Here is a 19483-nt window from a genome sequence, read left to right on the forward strand (position 1 = left end):
TTTGGGAAGCTAAGAAACAACTCGCTCTGCACAGTGCTCTTACAGCCTACCGGGAACATGTCTTCCAAAGGCCTGTGAAACGCAGTTTCTTTGCAGGCCTGATCTGGCTGAAGTAGGACTTCTGCTCTGGGTGTGCTACTTTGCCCTAGAGCTGAAAGGCACAACGTGCAGGCTTCTTTCCAAAGGGCGAGTTGGGCCCCACAGCATCTTGCTTCCAGCTCTTTGGGAAGCTAAGAAACAACTCGCTCTGCACAGTGCTCTTACAGCCTACCGGGAACATCTCTTCCAAAGGCCTGTGAAACGCAGTTTCTTTGCAGGCCTGATCTGGCTGAAGTAGGACTTCTGCTCTGGGTGTGCTACTTTGCCCTAGAGCTGAAAGGCACAACGTGCAGGCTTCTTTCCAAAGGGCGAGTTGGGCCCCACAGCTCTTGCTTCCAGCTCTTTGGGAAGCTAAGAAACAACTCGCTCTGCACAGTGCTCTTACAGCCTACCGGGAACATCTCTTCCAAAGGCCTGTGAAACGCAGTTTCTTTGCAGGCCTGATCTGGCTGAAGTAGGACTTCTGCTCTGGGTGTGCTACTTTGCCCTAGAGCTGAAAGGCACAACGTGCAGGCTTCTTTCCAAAGGGCGAGTTGGGCCCCACAGCATCTTGCTTCCAGCTCTTTGGGAAGCTAAGAAACAACTCGCTCTGCACAGTGCTCTTACAGCCTACCGGGAACATCTCTTCCAAAGGCCTGTGAAACGCAGCTTCTTTGCAGGCCTGATCTGTCTGAAGTAGGACTTCTGCTCTGGGTGTGCTACTTTGCCCTAGAGCTGAAAGGCACAACGTGCAGGCTTCTTTCCAAAGGGCGAGTTGGGCCCCTCAGCATCTTGCTTCCAGCTCTTTGGGAAGCTAAGAAACAACTCGCTCTGCACAGTGCTCTTACAGCCTACCGGGAACATCTCTTCCAAAGGCCTGTGAAACGCAGTTTCTTTGCAGGCCTGATCTGGCTGAAGTAGGACTTCTGCTCTGGGTGTGCTACTTTGCCCTAGAGCTGAAAGGCACAAAGTGCAGGCTTCTTTCCAAAGGGCGAGTTGGGCCCCACAGCATCTTGCTTCCAGCTCTTTGGGAAGCTAAGAAACAACTCGCTCTGCACAGTGCTCTTACAGCCTACCGGGAACATCTCTTCCAAAGGCCTGTGAAACGCAGTTTCTTTGCAGGCCTGATCTGGCCGAAGTAGGACTTCTGCTCTGGGTGTGCTACTTTGCCCTAGAGCTGAAAGGCACAACGTGCAGGCTTCTTTCCAAAGGGCGAGTTGGGCCCCACAGCATCTTGCTTCCAGCTCTTTGGGAAGCTAAGAAACAACTCGCTCTGCACAGTGCTCTTACAGCCTAGTGGGAACATCTCTTCCAAAGGCCTGTGAAACGCAGTTTCTTTGCAGGCCTGATCTGGCTGAAGTAGGACTTCTGCTCTGGGTGTGCTACTTTGCCCTAGAGCTGAAAGGCACAACGTGCAGGCTTCTTTCCAAAGGGCGAGTTGGGCCCCACAGCATCTTGCTTCCAGCTCTTTGGGAAGCTAAGAAACAACTCGCTCTGCACAGTGCTCTTACAGCCTACCGGGAACATGTCTTCCAAAGGCCTGTGAAACGCAGTTTCTTTGCAGGCCTGATCTGGCTGAAGTAGGACTTCTGCTCTGGGTGTGCTACTTTGCCCTAGAGCTGAAAGGCACAACGTGCAGGCTTCTTTCCAAAGGGCGAGTTGGGCCCCACAGCATCTTGCTTCCAGCTCTTTGGGAAGCTAAAAAACAACTCGCTCTGCACAGTGCTCTTACAGCCTACCGGGAACATCTCTTCCAAAGGCCTGTGAAACGCAGTTTCTTTGCAGGCCTGATCTGGCTGAAGTAGGACTTCTGCTCTGGGTGTGCTACTTTGCCCTAGAGCTGAAAGGCACAACGTGCAGGCTTCTTTCAAAGGGCGAGTTGGGCCCCACAGCATCTTGCTTCCAGCTCTTTGGGAAGCTAAGAAACAACTCGCTCTGCACAGTGCTCTTACAGCCTACCGGGAACATCTCTTCCAAAGGCCTGTGAAACGCAGTTTCTTTGCAGGCCTGATCTGGCTGAAGTAGGACTTCTGCTCTGGGTGTGCTACTTTGCCCTAGAGCTGAAAGGCACAACGTGCAGGCTTCTTTCCAAAGGGCGAGTTGGGCCCCACAGCATCTTGCTTCCAGCTGTTTGGGAAGCTAAGAAACAACTCGCTCTGCACAGTGCTCTTACAGCCTACCGGGAACATCTCTTCCAAAGGCCTGTGAAACGCAGTTTCTTTGCAGGCCTGATCTGCCTGAAGTAGGACTTCTGCTCTGGGTGTGCTACTTTGCCCTAGAGCTGAAAGGCACAACGTGCAGGCTTCTTTCCAAAGGGCGAGTTGGGCCCCACAGCATCTTGCTTCCAGCTCTTTGGGAAGCTAAGAAACAACTCGCTCTGCACAGTGCTCTTACAGCCTACCGGGAACATCTCTTCCAAAGGCCTGTGAAACGCAGTTTCTTTGCAGGCCTGATCTGGCTGAAGTAGGACTTCTGCGCTGGGTGTGCTACTTTGCCCTAGAGCTGAAAGGCACAACGTGCAGGCTTCTTTGCAAAGGGCGAGTTGGGCCCCACAGCTCTTGCTTCCAGCTCTTTGGGAAGCTAAGAAACAACTCGCTCTGCACAGTGCTCTTACAGCCTACCGGGAACATCTCTTCCAAAGGCCTGTGAAACGCAGTTTCTTTGCAGGCCTGATCTGGCTGAAGTAGGACTTCTGCTCTGGGTGTGCTACCTTGCCCTAGAGCTGAAAGGCACAACGTGCAGGCTTCTTTTCAAAGGTCGAGTTGGGCCCCACAGCATCTTGCTTCCAGCTCTTTGGGAAGCTAAGAAACAACTCGCTCTTCACAGTGCTCTTACAGCCTACCGGGTACATCTCTTCCAAAGGCCTGTGAAACGCAGTTTCTTTGCAGGCCTGATCTGGCTGAAGTAGGACTTCTGCTCTGGGTGTGCTACTTTGCCCTAGAGCTGAAAGGCACAACGTGCAGGCTTCTTTCCAAAGGGCGAGTTGGGCCCCACAGCATCTTGCTTCCAGCTCTTTGGGAAGCTAAGAAACAACTCGCTCTGCACAGTGCTCTTACAGCCTAGTGGGAACATCTCTTCCAAAGGCCTGTGAAACGCAGCTTCTTTGCAGGCCTGATCTGTCTGAAGTAGGACTTCTGCTCTGGGTGTGCTACTTTGCCCTAGAGCTGAAAGGCACAACGTGCAGGCTTCTTTCCAAAGGGCGAGTTGGGCTCCTCAGCATCTTGCTTCCAGCTCTTTGGGAAGCTAAGAAACAACTCGCTCTGCACAGTGCTCTTACAGCCTACCGGGAACATCTCTTCCAAAGGCCTGTGAAACGCAGTTTCTTTGCAGGCCTGATCTGGCTGAAGTAGGACTTCTGCTCTGGGTGTGCTACTTTGCCCTAGAGCTGAAAGGCACAACGTGCAGGCTTCTTTCCAAAGGGCGAGTTGGGCCCCACAGCATCTTGCTTCCAGCTCTTTGGGAAGCTAAGAAACAACTCGCTCTGCACAGTGCTCTTACAGCCTAGTGGGAACATCTCTTCCAAAGGCCTGTGAAACGCAGTTTCTTTGCAGGTCTGATCTGGCTGAAGTAGGACTTCTGCTCTGGGTGTGCTACTTTGCCCTAGAGCTGAAAGGCTCAACGTGCAGGCTTCTTTCCAAAGGGCGAGTTGGGCCCCACAGCATCTTGCTTCCAGCTCTTTGGGAAGCTAAGAAACAACTCGCTCTGCACAGTGCTCTTACAGCCTAGTGGGAACATCTCTTCCAAAGGCCTGTGAAACGCAGTTTCTTTGCAGGCCTGATCTGTTTGAAGTAGGACTTCTGCTCTGGGTGTGCTACTTTGCCCTAGAGCTGAAAGGCACAACGTGCAGGCTTCCTTCCAAAGGGCGAGTTGGGCCCCACAGCATCTTGCTTCCAGCTCTTTGAGAAGCTAAGAAACAACTCGCTCTGCACAGTGCTCTTACAGCCTACCGGGAACATCTCTTCCAAAGGCCTGTGAAACGCAGTTTCTTTGCAGGCCTGATCTGGCTGAAGTAGGACTTCTGCTCTGGGTGTGCTACTTTGCCCTAGAGCTGAAAGGCACAACGTGCAGGCTTCTTTCCAAAGGGCGAGTTGGGCCCCACAGCATCTTGCTTCCAGCTCTTTGGGAAGCTAAGAAACAACTCGCTCTGCACACTGCTCTTACAGCCTACCAGGAACATCTCTTCCAAAGGCCTGTGAAACGCAGTTTCTTTGCAGGCCTGATCTGGCTGAAGTAGGACTTCTGCTCTGGGTGTGCTACTTTGCCCTAGAGCTGAAAGGCACAACGTGCAGGCTTCTTTCCAAAGGGCGAGTTGGGCCCCACAGCATCTTGCTTCCAGCTCTTTGGGAAGCTAAGAAACAACTCGCTCAGCACAGTGCTCTTACAGCCTACCGGGAACATCTCTTCCAAAGGCCTGTGAAACGCAGTTTCTTTGCAGGCCTGATCTGGCTGAAGAAGGACTTCTGCTCTGGGTGTGCTACTTTGCCCTAGAGCTGAAAGGCACAACGTGCAGGCTTCTTTCCAAAGGGCGAGTTGGGCCCCACAGCATCTTGCTTACAGCTCTTTGGGAAGCTAAGAAACAACTCGCTCTGCACAGTGCTCTTACAGCCTACCGGGAACATCTCTTCCAAAGGCCTGTGAAACGCAGCATCTTTGCAGGCCTGATCTGGCCGAAGTAGGACTTCTGCTCTGGGTGTGCTACTTTGCCCTAGAGCTGAAAGGCACAACGTGCAGGCTTCTTTCCAAAGGGCGAGATGGGCCCCACAGCATCTTGCTTCCAGCTCTTTGGGAAGCTAAGAAACAACTCGCTCTGCACAGTGCTCTTACAGCCTAGTGGGAACATCTCCTCCAAAGGCCTGTGAAACGCAGTTTCTTTGCAGGCCTGATCTGGCTGAAGTAGGACTTCTGCTCTGGGTGTGCTACTTTGCCCTAGAGCTGAAAGGCACAACGTGCAGGCTTCTTTCCAAAGGGCGAGTTGGGCCCCACAGCATCTTGCTTCCAGCTCTTTGGGAAGCTAAGAAACAACTCGCTCTGCACAGTGCTCTTACAGCCTACCGGGAACATCTCTTCCAAAGGCCTGTGAAACGCAGTTTCTTTGCAGGCCTGATCTGGCTGAAGTAGGACTTCTGCTCTGGGTGTGCTACTTTGCCCTAGAGCTGAAAGGCACAACGTGCAGGCTTCTTTCCAGAGGGCGAGTTGGGCCCCACAGCATCTTGCTTCCAGCTCTTTGGGAAGCTAAGAAACAACTCGCTCTGCACAGTGCTCTTACAGCCTACCGGGAACATCTCTTCCAAAGGCCTGTGAAACGCAGTTTCTTTGCAGGCCTGATCTGGCTGAAGTAGCACTTCTGCTCTGGGTGTGCTACTTTGCCCTAGAGCTGAAAGGCACAACGTGCAGGCTTCTTTCCAAAGGGCGAGTTGGGCCCCACAGCATCTTGCTTCCAGCTCTTTGGGAAGCTAAGAAACAACTCGCTCTGCACAGTCGTCTTACAGCCTACCGGGAACATGTCTTCCAAAGGCCTGTGAAACGCAGTTTCTTTGCAGGCCTGATCTGGCTGAAGTAGGACTTCTGTTCTGGTTGTGCTACTTTGCCCTAGAGCTGAAAGGCACAACGTGCAGGCTTCTTTCCAAAGGGCGAGTTGGGCCCCACAGCATCTTGCTTCCAGCTCTTTGGGAAGCTAAGAAACAACTCGCTCTGCACAGTGCTCTTACAGCCTACCGGGAACATCTCTTCCAAAGGCCTGTGAAACGCAGTTTCTTTGCAGGCCTGATCTGGCTGAAGTAGGACTTCTGCTCTGGGTGTGCTACTTTGCCCTAGAGCTGAAAGGCACAACGTGCAGGCTTCTTTCCAAAGGGCGAGTTGGGCCCCACAGCATCTTGCTTCCAGCTCTTTGGGAAGCTAAGAAACAACTCGCTCTGCACAGTGCTCTTACAGCCTACCGGGAACATCTCTTCCAAAGGCCTGTGAAACGCAGTTTCTTTGCAGGCCTGATCTGGCTGAAGTAGGACTTCTGCTCTGGGTGTGCTACTTTGCCCTAGAGCTGAAAGGCACAACGTGCAGGCTTCTTTCCAAAGGGCGAGTTGGGCCCCACAGCATCTTGCTTCCAGCTCTTTGGGAAGCTAAGAAACAACTCGCTCTGCACAGTGCTCTTACAGCCTACCGGGAACATCTCTTCCAAAGGCCTGTGAAACGCAGTTTCTTTGCAGGCCTGATCTGGCTGAAGTAGGACTTCTGCTCTGGGTGTGCTACTTTGCCCTAGAGCTGAAAGGCACAACGTGCAGGCTTCTTTCCAAAGGGCGAGTTGGGCCCCACAGCTCTTGCTTCCAGCTCTTTGGGAAGCTAAGAAACTACTCGCTCTGCACAGTGCTCTTACAGCCTACCGGGAACATCTCTTCCAAAGGCCTGTGAAACGCAGTTTCTTTGCAGGCCTGATCTGGCTGAAGTAGGACTTCTGCTCTGGGTGTGCTACTTTGCCCTAGAGCTGAAAGGCACAACGTGCAGGCTTCTTTCCAAAGGGCGAGTTGGGCCCCACAGCATCTTGCTTCCAGCTCTTTGGCAAGCTAAGAAACAACTCGCTCTGCACAGTGCTCTTACAGCCTACCGGGAACATCTCTTCCAAAGGCCTGTGAAACGCAGCTTCTTTGCAGGCCTGATCTGTCTGAAGTAGGACTTCTGCTCTGGGTGTGCTACTTTGCCCTAGAGCTGAAAGGCACAACGTGCAGGCTTCTTTCCAAAGGGCGAGTTGGGCCCCTCAGCATCTTGCTTCCAGCTCTTTGGGAAGCTAAGAAACAACTCGCTCTGCACAGTGCTCTTACAGCCTACCGGGAACATCTCTTCCAAAGGCCTGTGAAACGCAGTTTCTTTGCAGGCCTGATCTGGCTGAAGTAGGACTTCTGCTCTGGGTGTGCTACTTTGCCCTAGAGCTGAAAGGCACAACGTGCAGGCTTCTTTCCAAAGGGCGAGTTGGGCCCCACAGCATCTTGCTTCCAGCTCTTTGGGAAGCTAAGAAACAACTCGCTCTGCACAGTGCTCTTACAGCCTACCGGGAACATCTCTTCCAAAGGCCTGTGAAACGCAGCTTCTTTGCAGGCCTGATCTGTCTGAAGTAGGACTTCTGCTCTGGGTGTGCTACTTTGCCCTAGAGCTGAAAGGCACAACGTGCAGGCTTCTTTCCAAAGGGCGAGTTGGGCCCCTCAGCATCTTGCTTCCAGCTCTTTGGGAAGCTAAGAAACAACTCGCTCTGCACAGTGCTCTTACAGCCTACCGGGAACATCTCTTCCAAAGGCCTGTGAAACGCAGTTTCTTTGCAGGCCTGATCTGGCTGAAGTAGGACTTCTGCTCTGGGTGTGCTACTTTGCCCTAGAGCTGAAAGGCACAACGTGCAGGCTTCTTTCCAAAGGGCGAGTTGGGCCCCACAGCATCTTGCTTCCAGCTCTTTGGGAAGCTAAGAAACAACTCGCTCTGCACAGTGCTCTTACAGCCTAGTGGGAACATCTCTTCCAAAGGCCTGTGAAACGCAGTTTCTTTGCAGGCCTGATCTGGCTGAAGTAGGACTTCTGCTCTGGGTGTGCTACTTTGCCCTAGAGCTGAAAGGCACAACGTGCAGGCTTCTTTCCAAAGGGCGAGTTGGGCCCCACAGCATCTTGCTTCCAGCTCTTTGGGAAGCTAAGAAACAACTCGCTCTGCACAGCGCTCTTACAGCCTACCGGGAACATCTCTTCCAAAGGCCTGTGAAACGCAGTTTCTTTGCAGGCCTGATCTGGCCGAAGTAGGACTTCTGCTCTGGGTGTGCTACTTTGCCCTAGAGCTGAAAGGCACAACGTGCAGGCTTCTTTCCAAAGGGCGAGTTGGGCCCCACAGCATCTTGCTTCCAGCTCTTTGGGAAGCTAAGAAACAACTCGCTCTGCACACTGCTCTTAAAGCCTACCGGGAACATGTCTTCCAAAGGCCTGTGAAACGCAGTTTCTTTGCAGGCCTGATCTGGCCGAAGTAGGACTTCTGCTCTGGGTGTGCTACTTTGCCCTAGAGCTGAAAGGCACAACGTGCAGGCTTCTTTCCAAAGGGCGAGTTGGGCCCCACAGCATCTTGCTTCCAGCTCTTTGGGAAGCTAAGAAACAACTCGCTCAGCACAGTGCTCTTACAGCCTACCGGGAACATCTCTTCCAAAGGCCTGTGAAACGCAGTTTCTTTGCAGGCCTGATCTGGCTGAAGTAGGACTTCTGCTCTGGGTGTGCTACTTTGCCCTAGAGCTGAAAGGCACAACGTGCAGGCTTCTTTCCAAAGGGCGAGTTGGGCCCCACAGCATTCTGCTTCCAGCTCTTTGGGAAGCTAAGAAACAACTCGCTCTGCACAGTGCTCTTACAGCCCAGTGGGAACATCTCCTCCAAAGGCCTGTGAAACGCAGTTTCTTTGCAGGCCTGATCTGGCTGAAGTAGGACTTCTGCTCTGGGTGTGCTACTTTGCCCTAGAGCTGAAAGGCACAACGTGCAGGCTTCTTTCCAAAGGGAGAGTTGGGGCCCACAGCATCTTGCTTCCAGCTCTTTGGGAAGCTAAGAAACAACTCGCTCTGCACAGTGCTCTTACAGCCTACCGGGAACATCTCTTCCAAAGGCCTGTGAAACGCAGCTTCTTTGCAGGCCTGATCTGGCTGAAGTAGGACTTCTGCTCTGGTTGTGCTACTTTGCCCTAGAGCTGAAAGGCACAACGTGCAGGCTTCTTTCCAAAGGGCGAGTTGGGCCCCACAGCATCTTGCTTCCAGCTCTTTGGGAAGCGAAGAAACAACTCGCTCTGCACAGTGCTCTTACAGCCTACCGGGAACATCTCTTCCAAAGGCCTGTGAAACGCAGTTTCTTTGCAGGCCTGATCTGGCTGAAGTAGGACTTCTGCTCTGGGTGTGCTACTTTGCCCTAGAGCTGAAAGGCACAACGTGCAGGCTTCTTTCCAAAGGGCGAGTTGGGCCCCACAGCATCTTGCTTCCAGCTCTTTGGGAAGCTAAGAAACAACTCGCTCTGCACAGTGCTCTTACAGCCTAGTGGGAACATCTCTTCCAAAGGCCTGTGAAACGCAGTTTCTTTGCAGGCCTGATCTGGCTGAAGTAGGACTTCTGCTCTGGGTGTGCTACTTTGCCCTAGAGCTGAAAGGCACAACGTGCAGGCTTCTTTCAAAGGGCGAGTTGGGCCCCACAGCATCTTGCTTCCAGCTCTTTGGGAAGCTAAGAAACAACTCGCTCTTCACAGTGCTCTTACAGCCTACCGGGAACATCTCTTCCAAAGGCCTGTGAAACGCAGTTTCTTTGCAGGCCTGATCTGGCTGAAGTAGGACTTCTGCTCTGGGTGTGCTACTTTGCCCTAGAGCTGAAAGGCACAAGGTGCAGGCTTCTTTCCAAAGGGCGAGTTGGGCCCCAAAGCATCTTGCTTCCAGCTCTTTGGGAAGCTAAGAAACAACTCGCTCTGCACAGTGCTCTTACAGCCTGCCGGGAACATCTCTTCCAAAGGCCTGTGAAACGCAGTTTCTTTGCAGGCCTGATCTGGCCGAAGTAGGACTTCTGCTCTGGGTGTGCTACTTTGCCCTAGAGCTGAAAGGCACAACGTGCAGGCTTCTTTCCAAAGGGCGAGTTGGGCCCCACAGCATCTTGCTTCCAGCTCTTTGGGAAGCTAAGAAACAACTCGCTCTGCACAGTGCTCTTACAGCCTACCGGGAACATCTCTTCCAAAGGCCTGTGAAACGCAGTTTCTTTGCAGGCCTGATCTGGCTGAAGTAGGACTTCTGCTCTGGGTGTGCTACTTTGCCTTAGAGCTGAAAGGCACAACGTGCAGGCTTCTTTACAAAGGGCGAGTTGGGCCCCACAGCATCTTGCTTCCAGCTCTTTGGGAAGCTAAGAAACAACTCGCTCTGCACAGTGCTCTTACAGCCTACCGGGAACATCTCTTCCAAAGGCCTGTGAAACGCAGTTTCTTTGCAGGCCTGATCTGGCTGAAGTAGGACTTCTGCTCTGGGTGTGCTACTTTGCCCTAGAGCTGAAAGGCACAACGTACAGGCTTCTTTCCAAAGGGCGAGTTGGGCCCCACAGCATCTTGCTTCCAGCTCTTTGGGAAGCTAAGAAACAACTCGCTCTGCACAGTGCTCTTACAGCCTACCGGGAACATCTCTTCCAAAGGCCTGTGAAACGCAGTTTCTTTGCAGGCCTGATCTGGCTGAAGTAGGACTTCTGCTCTGGGTGTGCTACTTTGCCCTAGAGCTGAAAGGCACAACGTGCAGGCTTCTTTCCAAAGGGCGAGTTGGGCCCCACAGCTCTTGCTTCCAGCTCTTTGGGAAGCTAAGAAACAACTCGCTCTGCACAGTGCTCTTACAGCCTACCGGGAACATCTCTTCCAAAGGCCTGTGAAACGCAGTTTCTTTGCAGGCCTGATCTGGCTGAAGTAGGACTTCTGCTCTGGGTGTGCTACTTTGCCCTAGAGCTGAAAGGCACAACGTGCAGGCTTCTTTCCAAAGGGCGAGTTGGGCCCCACAGCATCTTGCTTCCAGCTCTTTGGGAAGCTAAGAAACAACTCGCTCTGCACAGTGCTCTTACAGCCTACCGGGAACATCTCTTCCAAAGGCCTGTGAAACGCAGTTTCTTTGCAGGCCTGATCTGGCTGAAGTAGGACTTCTGCTCTGGGTGTGCTACTTTGCCCTAGAGCTGAAAGGCACAACGTGCAGGCTTCTTTCCAAAGGGCGAGTTGGGCACCACAGCATCTTGCTTCCAGCTCTTTGGGAAGCTAAGAAACAACTCGCTCTGCACAGTGCTCTTACAGCCTACCGGGAACATCTCTTCCAAAGGCCTGTGAAACGCAGTTTCTTTGCAGGCCTGATCTGGCTGAAGTAGGACTTCTGCTCTGGGTGTGCTACTTTGCCCTAGAGCTGAAAGGCACAACGTGCAGGCTTCTTTCCAAAGGGCGAGTTGGGCCCCACAGCATCTTGCTTCCAGCTCTTTGGGAAGCTAAGAAACAACTCGCTCTGCACACTGCTCTTACAGCCTACCGGGAACATGTCTTCCAAAGGCCTGTGAAACGCAGCTTCTTTGCAGGCCTGATCTGGCCGAAGTAGGACTTCTGCTCTGGGTGTGCTACTTTGCCCTAGAGCTGAAAGGCACAACGTGCAGGCTTCTTTCCAAAGGGCGAGTTGGGCCCCACAGCATCTTGCTTCCAGCTCTTTGGGAAGCTAAGAAACAACTCGCTCAGCACAGTGCTCTTACAGCCTACCGGGAACATCTCTTCCAAAGGCCTGTGAAACGCAGTTTCTTTGCAGGCCTGATCTGGCTGAAGTAGGACTTCTGCTCTGGGTGTGCTACTTTGCCCTAGAGCTGAAAGGCACAACGTGCAGGCTTCTTTCCAAAGGGTGAGTTGGGCCCCACAGCATCTTGCATCCAGCTCTTTGGGAAGCTAAGAAACAACTCGCTCTGCACAGTGCTCTTACAGCCTAGTGGGAACATCTCTTCCAAAGGCCTGTGAAACACAGTTTCTTTGCAGGCCTGATCTGGCTGAAGTAGGACTTCTGCTCTGGGTGTGCTACTTTGCCCTAGAGCTGAAAGGCACAACGTGCAGGGTTCTTTCCAAAGGGCGAGTTGGGCCCCACAGCATCTTGCTTCCAGCTCTTTGGGAAGCTAAGAAACAACTCGCTCTGCACAGTGCTCTTACAGCCTACCGGGAACATCTCTTCCAAAGGCCTGTGAAACGCAGTTTCTTTGAAGGCCTGATCTGGCTGAAGTAGGACTTCTGCTCTGGGTGTGCTACTTTGCCCTAGAGCTGAAAGGCACAACGTGCAGGCTTCTTTCCAGAGGGCGAGTTGGGCCCCACAGCATCTTGCTTCCAGCTCTTTGGGAAGCTAAGAAACAACTCGCTCTGCACAGTGCTCTTACAGCCTAGTGGGAGCATCTCTTCCAATGGCCTGTGAAACGCAGTTTCTTTGCAGGCCTGATCTGGCTGAAGTAGGACTTCTGCTCTGGGTGTGCTACTTTGCCCAGAGCTGAAAGGCACAACGTGCAGGCTTCTTTCCAAAGGGCGAGTTGGGCCCCACAGCATCTTGCTTCCAGCTCTTTGGGAAGCGAAGAAACAACTCGCTCTGCACAGTGCTCTTACAGCCTACCGGGAACATCTCTTCCAAAGGCCTGTGAAACGCAGTTTCTTTGCAGGCCTGATCTGGCTGAAGTAGGACTTCTGCTCTGGGTGTGCTACTTTGCCCTAGAGCTGAAAGGCACAACGTGCAGGCTTCTTTCCAAAGGGCGAGTTGGGCCCCACAGCATCTTGCTTCCAGCTCTTTGGGAAGCTAAGAAACAACTCGCTCTGCACAGTGCTCTTACAGCCTACCGGGAACATCTCTTCCAAAGGCCTGTGAAACGCAGTTTCTTTGCAGGCCTGATCTGGCTGAAGTAGGACTTCTGCTCTGGGTGTGCTACTTTGCCCTAGAGCTGAAAGGCACAACGTGCAGGCTTCTTTCCAAAGGGCGAGTTGGGCCCCACAGCATCTTGCTTCCAGCTCTTTGGGAAGCGAAGAAACAACTCGCTCTGCACAGTGCTCTTACAGCCTAGTGGGAACATCTCTTCCAAAGGCCTGTGAAACGCAGTTTCTTTGCAGGCCTGATCTGGCTGAAGTAGGACTTCTGCTCTGGGTGTGCTACTTTGCCCTAGAGCTGAAAGGCACAACGTGCAGGCTTCTTTCCAAAGGGCGAGTTGGGCCCCACAGCATCTTGCTTCCAGCTCTTTGGGAAGCGAAGAAACAACTCGCTCTGCACAGTGCTCTTACAGCATAGTGGGAACATCTCTTCCAAAGGCCTGTGAAACGCAGTTTCTTTGCAGGCCTGATCTGGCTGAAGTAGGACTTCTGCTCTGGGTGTGCTACTTTGCCCTAGAGCTGAAAGGCACAACGTGCAGGCTTCTTTCCAAAGGGCGAGTTGGGCCCCACAGCATCTTGCTTCCAGCTCTTTGGGAAGCGAAGAAACAACTCGCTCTGCACAGTGCTCTTACAGCCTAGTGGGAACATCTCTTCCAAAGGCCTGTGAAACGCAGTTTCTTTGCAGGCCTGATCTGGCTGAAGTAGGACTTCTGCTCTGGGTGTGGTACTTTGCCCTAGAGCTGAAAGGCACAACGTGCAGGCTTCTTTCCAAAGGGCGAGTTGGCCCCACAGCATCTTGCTTCCAGCTCTTTGGGAAGCTAAGAAACAACTCGCTCTGCACAGTGCTCCTACAGCCTACCGGGAACATCTCTTCCAAAGGCCTGTGAAACGCAGTTTCTTTGCAGGCCTGATCTGGCCGAAGTAGGACTTCTGCTCTGGGTGTGCTACTTTGCCCTAGAGCTGAAAGGCACAACGTGCAGGCTTCTTTCCAAAGGGCGAGTTGGGCCCCACAGCATCTTGCTTCCAGCTCTTTGGGAAGCTAAGAAACAACTCGCTCTGCACACTGCTCTTAAAGCCTACCGGGAACATGTCTTCCAAAGGCCTGTGAAACGCAGTTTCTTTGCAGGCCTGATCTGGCCGAAGTAGGACTTCTGCTCTGGGTGTGCTACTTTGCCCTAGAGCTGAAAGGCACAACGTGCAGGCTTCTTTCCAAAGGGCGAGTTGGGCCCCACAGCGTCTTGCTTCCAGCTCTTTGGGAAGCTAAGAAACAACTCGCTCAGCACAGTGCTCTTACAGCCTACCGGGAACATCTCTTCCAAAGGCCTGTGAAACGCAGTTTCTTTGCAGGCCTGATCTGGCTGAAGTAGGACTTCTGCTCTGGGTGTGCTACTTTGCCCTAGAGCTGAAAGGCACAACGTGCAGGCTTCTTTCCAAAGGGCGAGTTGGGCCCCACAGCATTCTGCTTCCAGCTCTTTGGGAAGCTAAGAAACAACTCGCTCTGCACAGTGCTCTTACAGCCCAGTGGGAACATCTCCTCCAAAGGCCTGTGAAACGCAGTTTCTTTGCAGGCCTGATCTGGCTGAAGTAGGACTTCTGCTCTGGGTGTGCTACTTTGCCCTAGAGCTGAAAGGCACAACGTGCAGGCTTCTTTCCAAAGGGAGAGTTGGGGCCCACAGCATCTTGCTTCCAGCTCTTTGGGAAGCTAAGAAACAACTCGCTCTGCACAGTGCTCTTACAGCCTACCGGGAACATCTCTTCCAAAGGCCTGTGAAACGCAGCTTCTTTGCAGGCCTGATCTGGCTGAAGTAGGACTTCTGCTCTGGTTGTGCTACTTTGCCCTAGAGCTGAAAGGCACAACGTGCAGGCTTCTTTCCAAAGGGCGAGTTGGGCCCCACAGCATCTTGCTTCCAGCTCTTTGGGAAGCGAAGAAACAACTCGCTCTGCACAGTGCTCTTACAGCCTACCGGGAACATCTCTTCCAAAGGCCTGTGAAACGCAGTTTCTTTGCAGGCCTGATCTGGCTGAAGTAGGACTTCTGCTCTGGGTGTGCTACTTTGCCCTAGAGCTGAAAGGCACAACGTGCAGGCTTCTTTCCAAAGGGCGAGTTGGGCCCCACAGCATCTTGCTTCCAGCTCTTTGGGAAGCTAAGAAACAACTCGCTCTGCACAGTGCTCTTACAGCCTAGTGGGAACATCTCTTCCAAAGGCCTGTGAAACGCAGTTTCTTTGCAGGCCTGATCTGGCTGAAGTAGGACTTCTGCTCTGGGTGTGCTACTTTGCCCTAGAGCTGAAAGGCACAACGTGCAGGCTTCTTTCAAAGGGCGAGTTGGGCCCCACAGCATCTTGCTTCCAGCTCTTTGGGAAGCTAAGAAACAACTCGCTCTTCACAGTGCTCTTACAGCCTACCGGGAACATCTCTTCCAAAGGCCTGTGAAACGCAGTTTCTTTGCAGGCCTGATCTGGCTGAAGTAGGACTTCTGCTCTGGGTGTGCTACTTTGCCCTAGAGCTGAAAGGCACAAGGTGCAGGCTTCTTTCCAAAGGGCGAGTTGGGCCCCAAAGCATCTTGCTTCCAGCTCTTTGGGAAGCTAAGAAACAACTCGCTCTGCACAGTGCTCTTACAGCCTGCCGGGAACATCTCTTCCAAAGGCCTGTGAAACGCAGTTTCTTTGCAGGCCTGATCTGGCCGAAGTAGGACTTCTGCTCTGGGTGTGCTACTTTGCCCTAGAGCTGAAAGGCACAACGTGCAGGCTTCTTTCCAAAGGGCGAGTTGGGCCCCACAGCATCTTGCTTCCAGCTCTTTGGGAAGCTAAGAAACAACTCGCTCTGCACAGTGCTCTTACAGCCTAGTGGGAACATCTCTTCCAAAGGCCTGTGAAACGCAGTTTCTTTGCAGGCCTGATCTGGCTGAAGTAGGACTTCTGCTCTGGGTGTGCTACTTTGCCCTAGAGCTGAAAGGCACAACGTGCAGGCTTCTTTCCAAAGGGCGAGTTGGCCCCACAGCATCTTGCTTCCAGCTCTTTGGGAAGCTAAGAAACAACTCGCTCTGCACAGTGCTCCTACAGCCTACCGGGAACATCTCTTCCAAAGGCCTGTGAAACGCAGTTTCTTTGCAGGCCTGATCTGGCTGAAGTAGGACTTCTGCTCTGGGTGTGCTACTTTGCCCTAGAGCTGAAAGGCACAACGTGCAGGCTTCTTTCCAAAGGGCGAGTTGGGCCCCACAGCATCTTGCTTCCAGCTCTTTGGGAAGCTAAGAAACAACTCGCTCTGCACAGTGCTCTTACAGCCTACCGGGAACATCTCTTCCAAAGGCCTGTGAAACGCAGTTTCTTTGCAGGCCTGATCTGGCTGAAGTAGGACTTCTGCTCTGGGTGTGCTACTTTGCCCTAGAGCTGAAAGGCACAACGTGCAGGCTTCTTTCCAAAGGGCGAGATGGGCCCCCACAGCATCTTGCTTCCAGCTCTTTGGGAAGCTAAGAAACAACTCGCTCTGCACAGTGCTCTTACAGCCTAGTGGGAACATCTCTTCCAAAGGCCTGTGAAACGCAGTTTCTTTGCAGGCCTGATCTGGCTGAAGTAGGACTTCTGCTCTGGGTGTGCTACTTTGCCCTAGAGCTGAAAGGCACAACGTGCAGGCTTCTTTCCAAAGGGCGAGTAGGGCCCCACAGCATCTTGCTTCCAGCTCTTTGGGAAGCTAAGAAACAACTCGCTCTGCACAGTGCTCTTACAGCCTACCGGGAACATCTCTTCCAAAGGCCTGTGAAACGCAGTTTCTTTGAAGGCCTGATCTGGCTGAAGTAGGACTTCTGCTCTGGGTGTGCTACTTTGCCCTAGAGCTGAAAGGCACAACGTGCAGGCTTCTTTCCAAAGGGCGAGTTGGGCCCCACAGCATCTTGCTTCCAGCTCTTTGGGAAGCTAAGAAACAACTCGCTCTGCACAGTGCTCTTACAGCCTAGTGGGAACATCTCTTCCAAAGGCCTGTGAAACGCAGTTTCTTTGCAGGCCTGATCTGGCTGAAGTAGGACTTCTGCTCTGGGTGTGCTACTTTGCCCTAGAGCTGAAAGGCACAACGTGCAGGCTTCTTTCCAAAGGGCGAGTTGGGCCCCACAGCATCTTGCTTCCAGCTCTTTGGGAAGCTAAGAAACAACTCGCTCTGCACAGTGCTCCTACAGCCTAGTGGGAACATCTCTTCCAAAGGCCTGTGAAACGCAGGTTCTTTGCAGGCCTGATCTGGCTGAAGTAGGACTTCTGCTCTGGGTGTGCTACTTTGCCCTAGAGCTGAAAGGCACAACGTGCAGGCTTCTTTCCAAAGGGCGAGTTGGGCCCCACAGCATCTTGCTTCCAGCTCTTTGGGAAGCTAAGAAACAACTCGCTCTGCACAGTGCTCTTACAGCCTACCGGGAACATCTCTTCCAAAGGCCTGTGAAACGCAGTTTCTTTGCAGGCCTGATCTGGCTGAAGTAGGACTTCTGCTCTGGGTGTGCTACTTTGCCCTAGAGCTGAAAGGCACAACGTGCAGGCTTCTTTCCAAAGGGCGAGTTGGGCCCCACAGCATCTTGCTTCCAGCTCTTTGGGAAGCGAAGAAACAACTCGCTCTGCACAGTGCTCTTACAGCCTAGTTGGAACATCTCTTCCAAAGGCCAGTGAAACGCAGTTTCTTTGCAGGCCTGATCTGGCTGAAGTAGGACTTCTGCTCTGGGTGTGCTACTTTGCCCTAGAGCTGAAAGGCACAACGTGCAGGCTTCTTTCCAAAGGGCGAGTTGGGCCCCACAGCATCTTGCTTCCAGCTCTTTGGGAAGCGAAGAAACAACTCGCTCTGCACAGTGCACTTACAGCCTACCGGGAACATCTCTTCCAAAGGCCTGTGAAACGCAGTTGCTTTGCAGGCCTGATCTGGCTGAAGTAGGACTTCTGCTCTGGGTGTGCTACTTTGCCCTAGAGCTGAAAGGCACAATGTGCAGGCTTCTTTCCAAAGGGCGAGTTGGGCCCCACAGCATCTTGCTTCCAGCTCTTTGGGAAGCTAAGAAACAACTCGCTCTGCACAGTGCTCTTACAGCCTACCGGGAACATCTCTTCCAAAGGCCTGTGAAACGCAGTTTCTTTGCAGGCCTGATCTGGCTGAAGTAGGACTTCTGCTCTGGGTGTGCTACTTTGCCCTAGAGCTGAAAGGCACAACGTGCAGGCTGCTTTCCAAAGGGCGAGTTGGGCCCCACAGCATCTTGCTTCCAGCTCTTTGGGAAGCTAAGAAACAACTCGCTCTGCACAGTGCTCTTACAGCCTACCGGGAACATCTCTTCCAAAGGCCTGTGAAACGCAGTTTCTTTGCAGGCCTGATCTGGCCGAAGTAGGACTTCTGCTCTGGGTGTGCTACTTTGCCCTAGAGCTGAAAGGCACAATGTGCAGGCTTCTTTCCAAAGGGCGAGTTGGGCCCCACAGCTCTTGCTTCCAGCTCTTTGGGAAGCTAAGAAACAACTCGCTCTGCACAGTGCTCTTACAGCCTACCGGGAACATCTCTTCCAAAGGCCTGTGAAACGCAGTTTCTTTGCAGGCCTGATCTGGCTGAAGTAGGACTTCTGCTCTGGGTGTGCTACTTTGCCCTAGAGCTGAAAGGCACAACGTGCAGGCTTCTTTCCAAAGGGCGAGTTGGGCCCCACAGCATCTTGCTTCCAGCTCTTTGGGAAGCTAAGAAACAACTCGCTCTGCACAGTGCTCTTACAGCCTAGTGGGAACATCTCTTCCAAAGGCCTGTGAAACGCAGTTTCTTTGCAGGCCTGATCTGGCTGAAGTAGGACTTCTGCTCTGGGTGTGCTACTTTGCCCTAGAGCTGAAAGGCACAACGTGCAGGCTTCTTTCCAAAGGGCGAGTTGGGCCCCACAGCATCTTGCTTACAGCTCTTTGGGAAGCTAAGAAACAACTCGCTCTGCACAGTGCTCTTACAGCCTACCGGGAACATCTCTTCCAAAGGCCTGTGAAACGCAGCTTCTTTGCAGGCCAGATCTGGCCGAAGTAGGACTTCTGCTCTGGGTGTGCTACTTTGCCCTAGAGCTGAAAGGCACAACGTGCAGGCTTCTTTCCAAAGGGTGAGTTGGGCCCCACAGCATCTTGCTTCCAGCTCTTTGGGAAGCTAAGAAACAACTTGCTCTGCACAGTGCTCTTACAGCCTACCGGGAACATCTCTTCCAAAGGCCTGTGAAACGCAGTTTCTTTGCAGGCCTGATCTGGCTGAAGTAGGACTTCTGCTCTGGGTGTGCTACTTTGCCCTATAGCTGAAAGGCACAACGTGCAGGCTTCTTTCCAAAGGGCGAGTTGGGCCCCACAGCATCTTGCTTCCAGCTCTTTGGGAAGCTAAGAAACAACTCGCTCAGCACAGTGCTCTTACAGCCTACCGGGAACATCTCTTCCAAAGGCCTGTGAAACGCAGTTTCTTTGCAGGCCTGATCTGGCTGAAGTAGGACTTCTGCTCTGGGTGTGCTACTTTGCCCTAGAGCTGAAAGGCACAGCGTGCAGGCTTCTTTCCTAAGGGCGAGTAGGGCCCCACAGCATCTTGCTTCCAGCTCTTTGGGAAGCTAAGAAACAACTCGCTCTGCACAGTGCTCTTACAGCCTACCGGGAACATCTCTTCCAAAGGCCTGTGAAACGCAGTTTATTTGCAGGCCTGATCTGGCTGAAGTAGGACTTCTGCTCTGGGTGTGCTACTTTGCCCTAGAGCTGAAAGGCACAACGTGCAGGCTTCTTTCCAAAGGGCGAGTTGGGCCCCACAGCATCTTGCTTCCAGCTCTTTGGGAAGCTAAGAAACAACTCGCTCTGCACAGTGCTCTTACAGCCTAGTGGGAACATCTCTTCCAAAGGCCTGTGAAACGCAGTTTCTTTGCAGGCCTGATCTGGCTGAAGTAGGACTTCTGCTCTGGGTGTGCTACTTTGCCCTAGAGCTGAAAGGCACAACGTGCAGGCTTCTTTCCAAAGGGCGAGTTGGGCCCCACAGCATCTTGCTTCCAGCTCTTTGGGAAGCTAAGAAACAACTCGCTCTGCACAGTGCTCCTACAG

Source organism: Equus caballus, chromosome 17 (assembly GCF_041296265.1).
Source record: "Equus caballus isolate H_3958 breed thoroughbred chromosome 17, TB-T2T, whole genome shotgun sequence".
Classification (NCBI taxonomy): domain Eukaryota; kingdom Metazoa; phylum Chordata; class Mammalia; order Perissodactyla; family Equidae; genus Equus; species Equus caballus.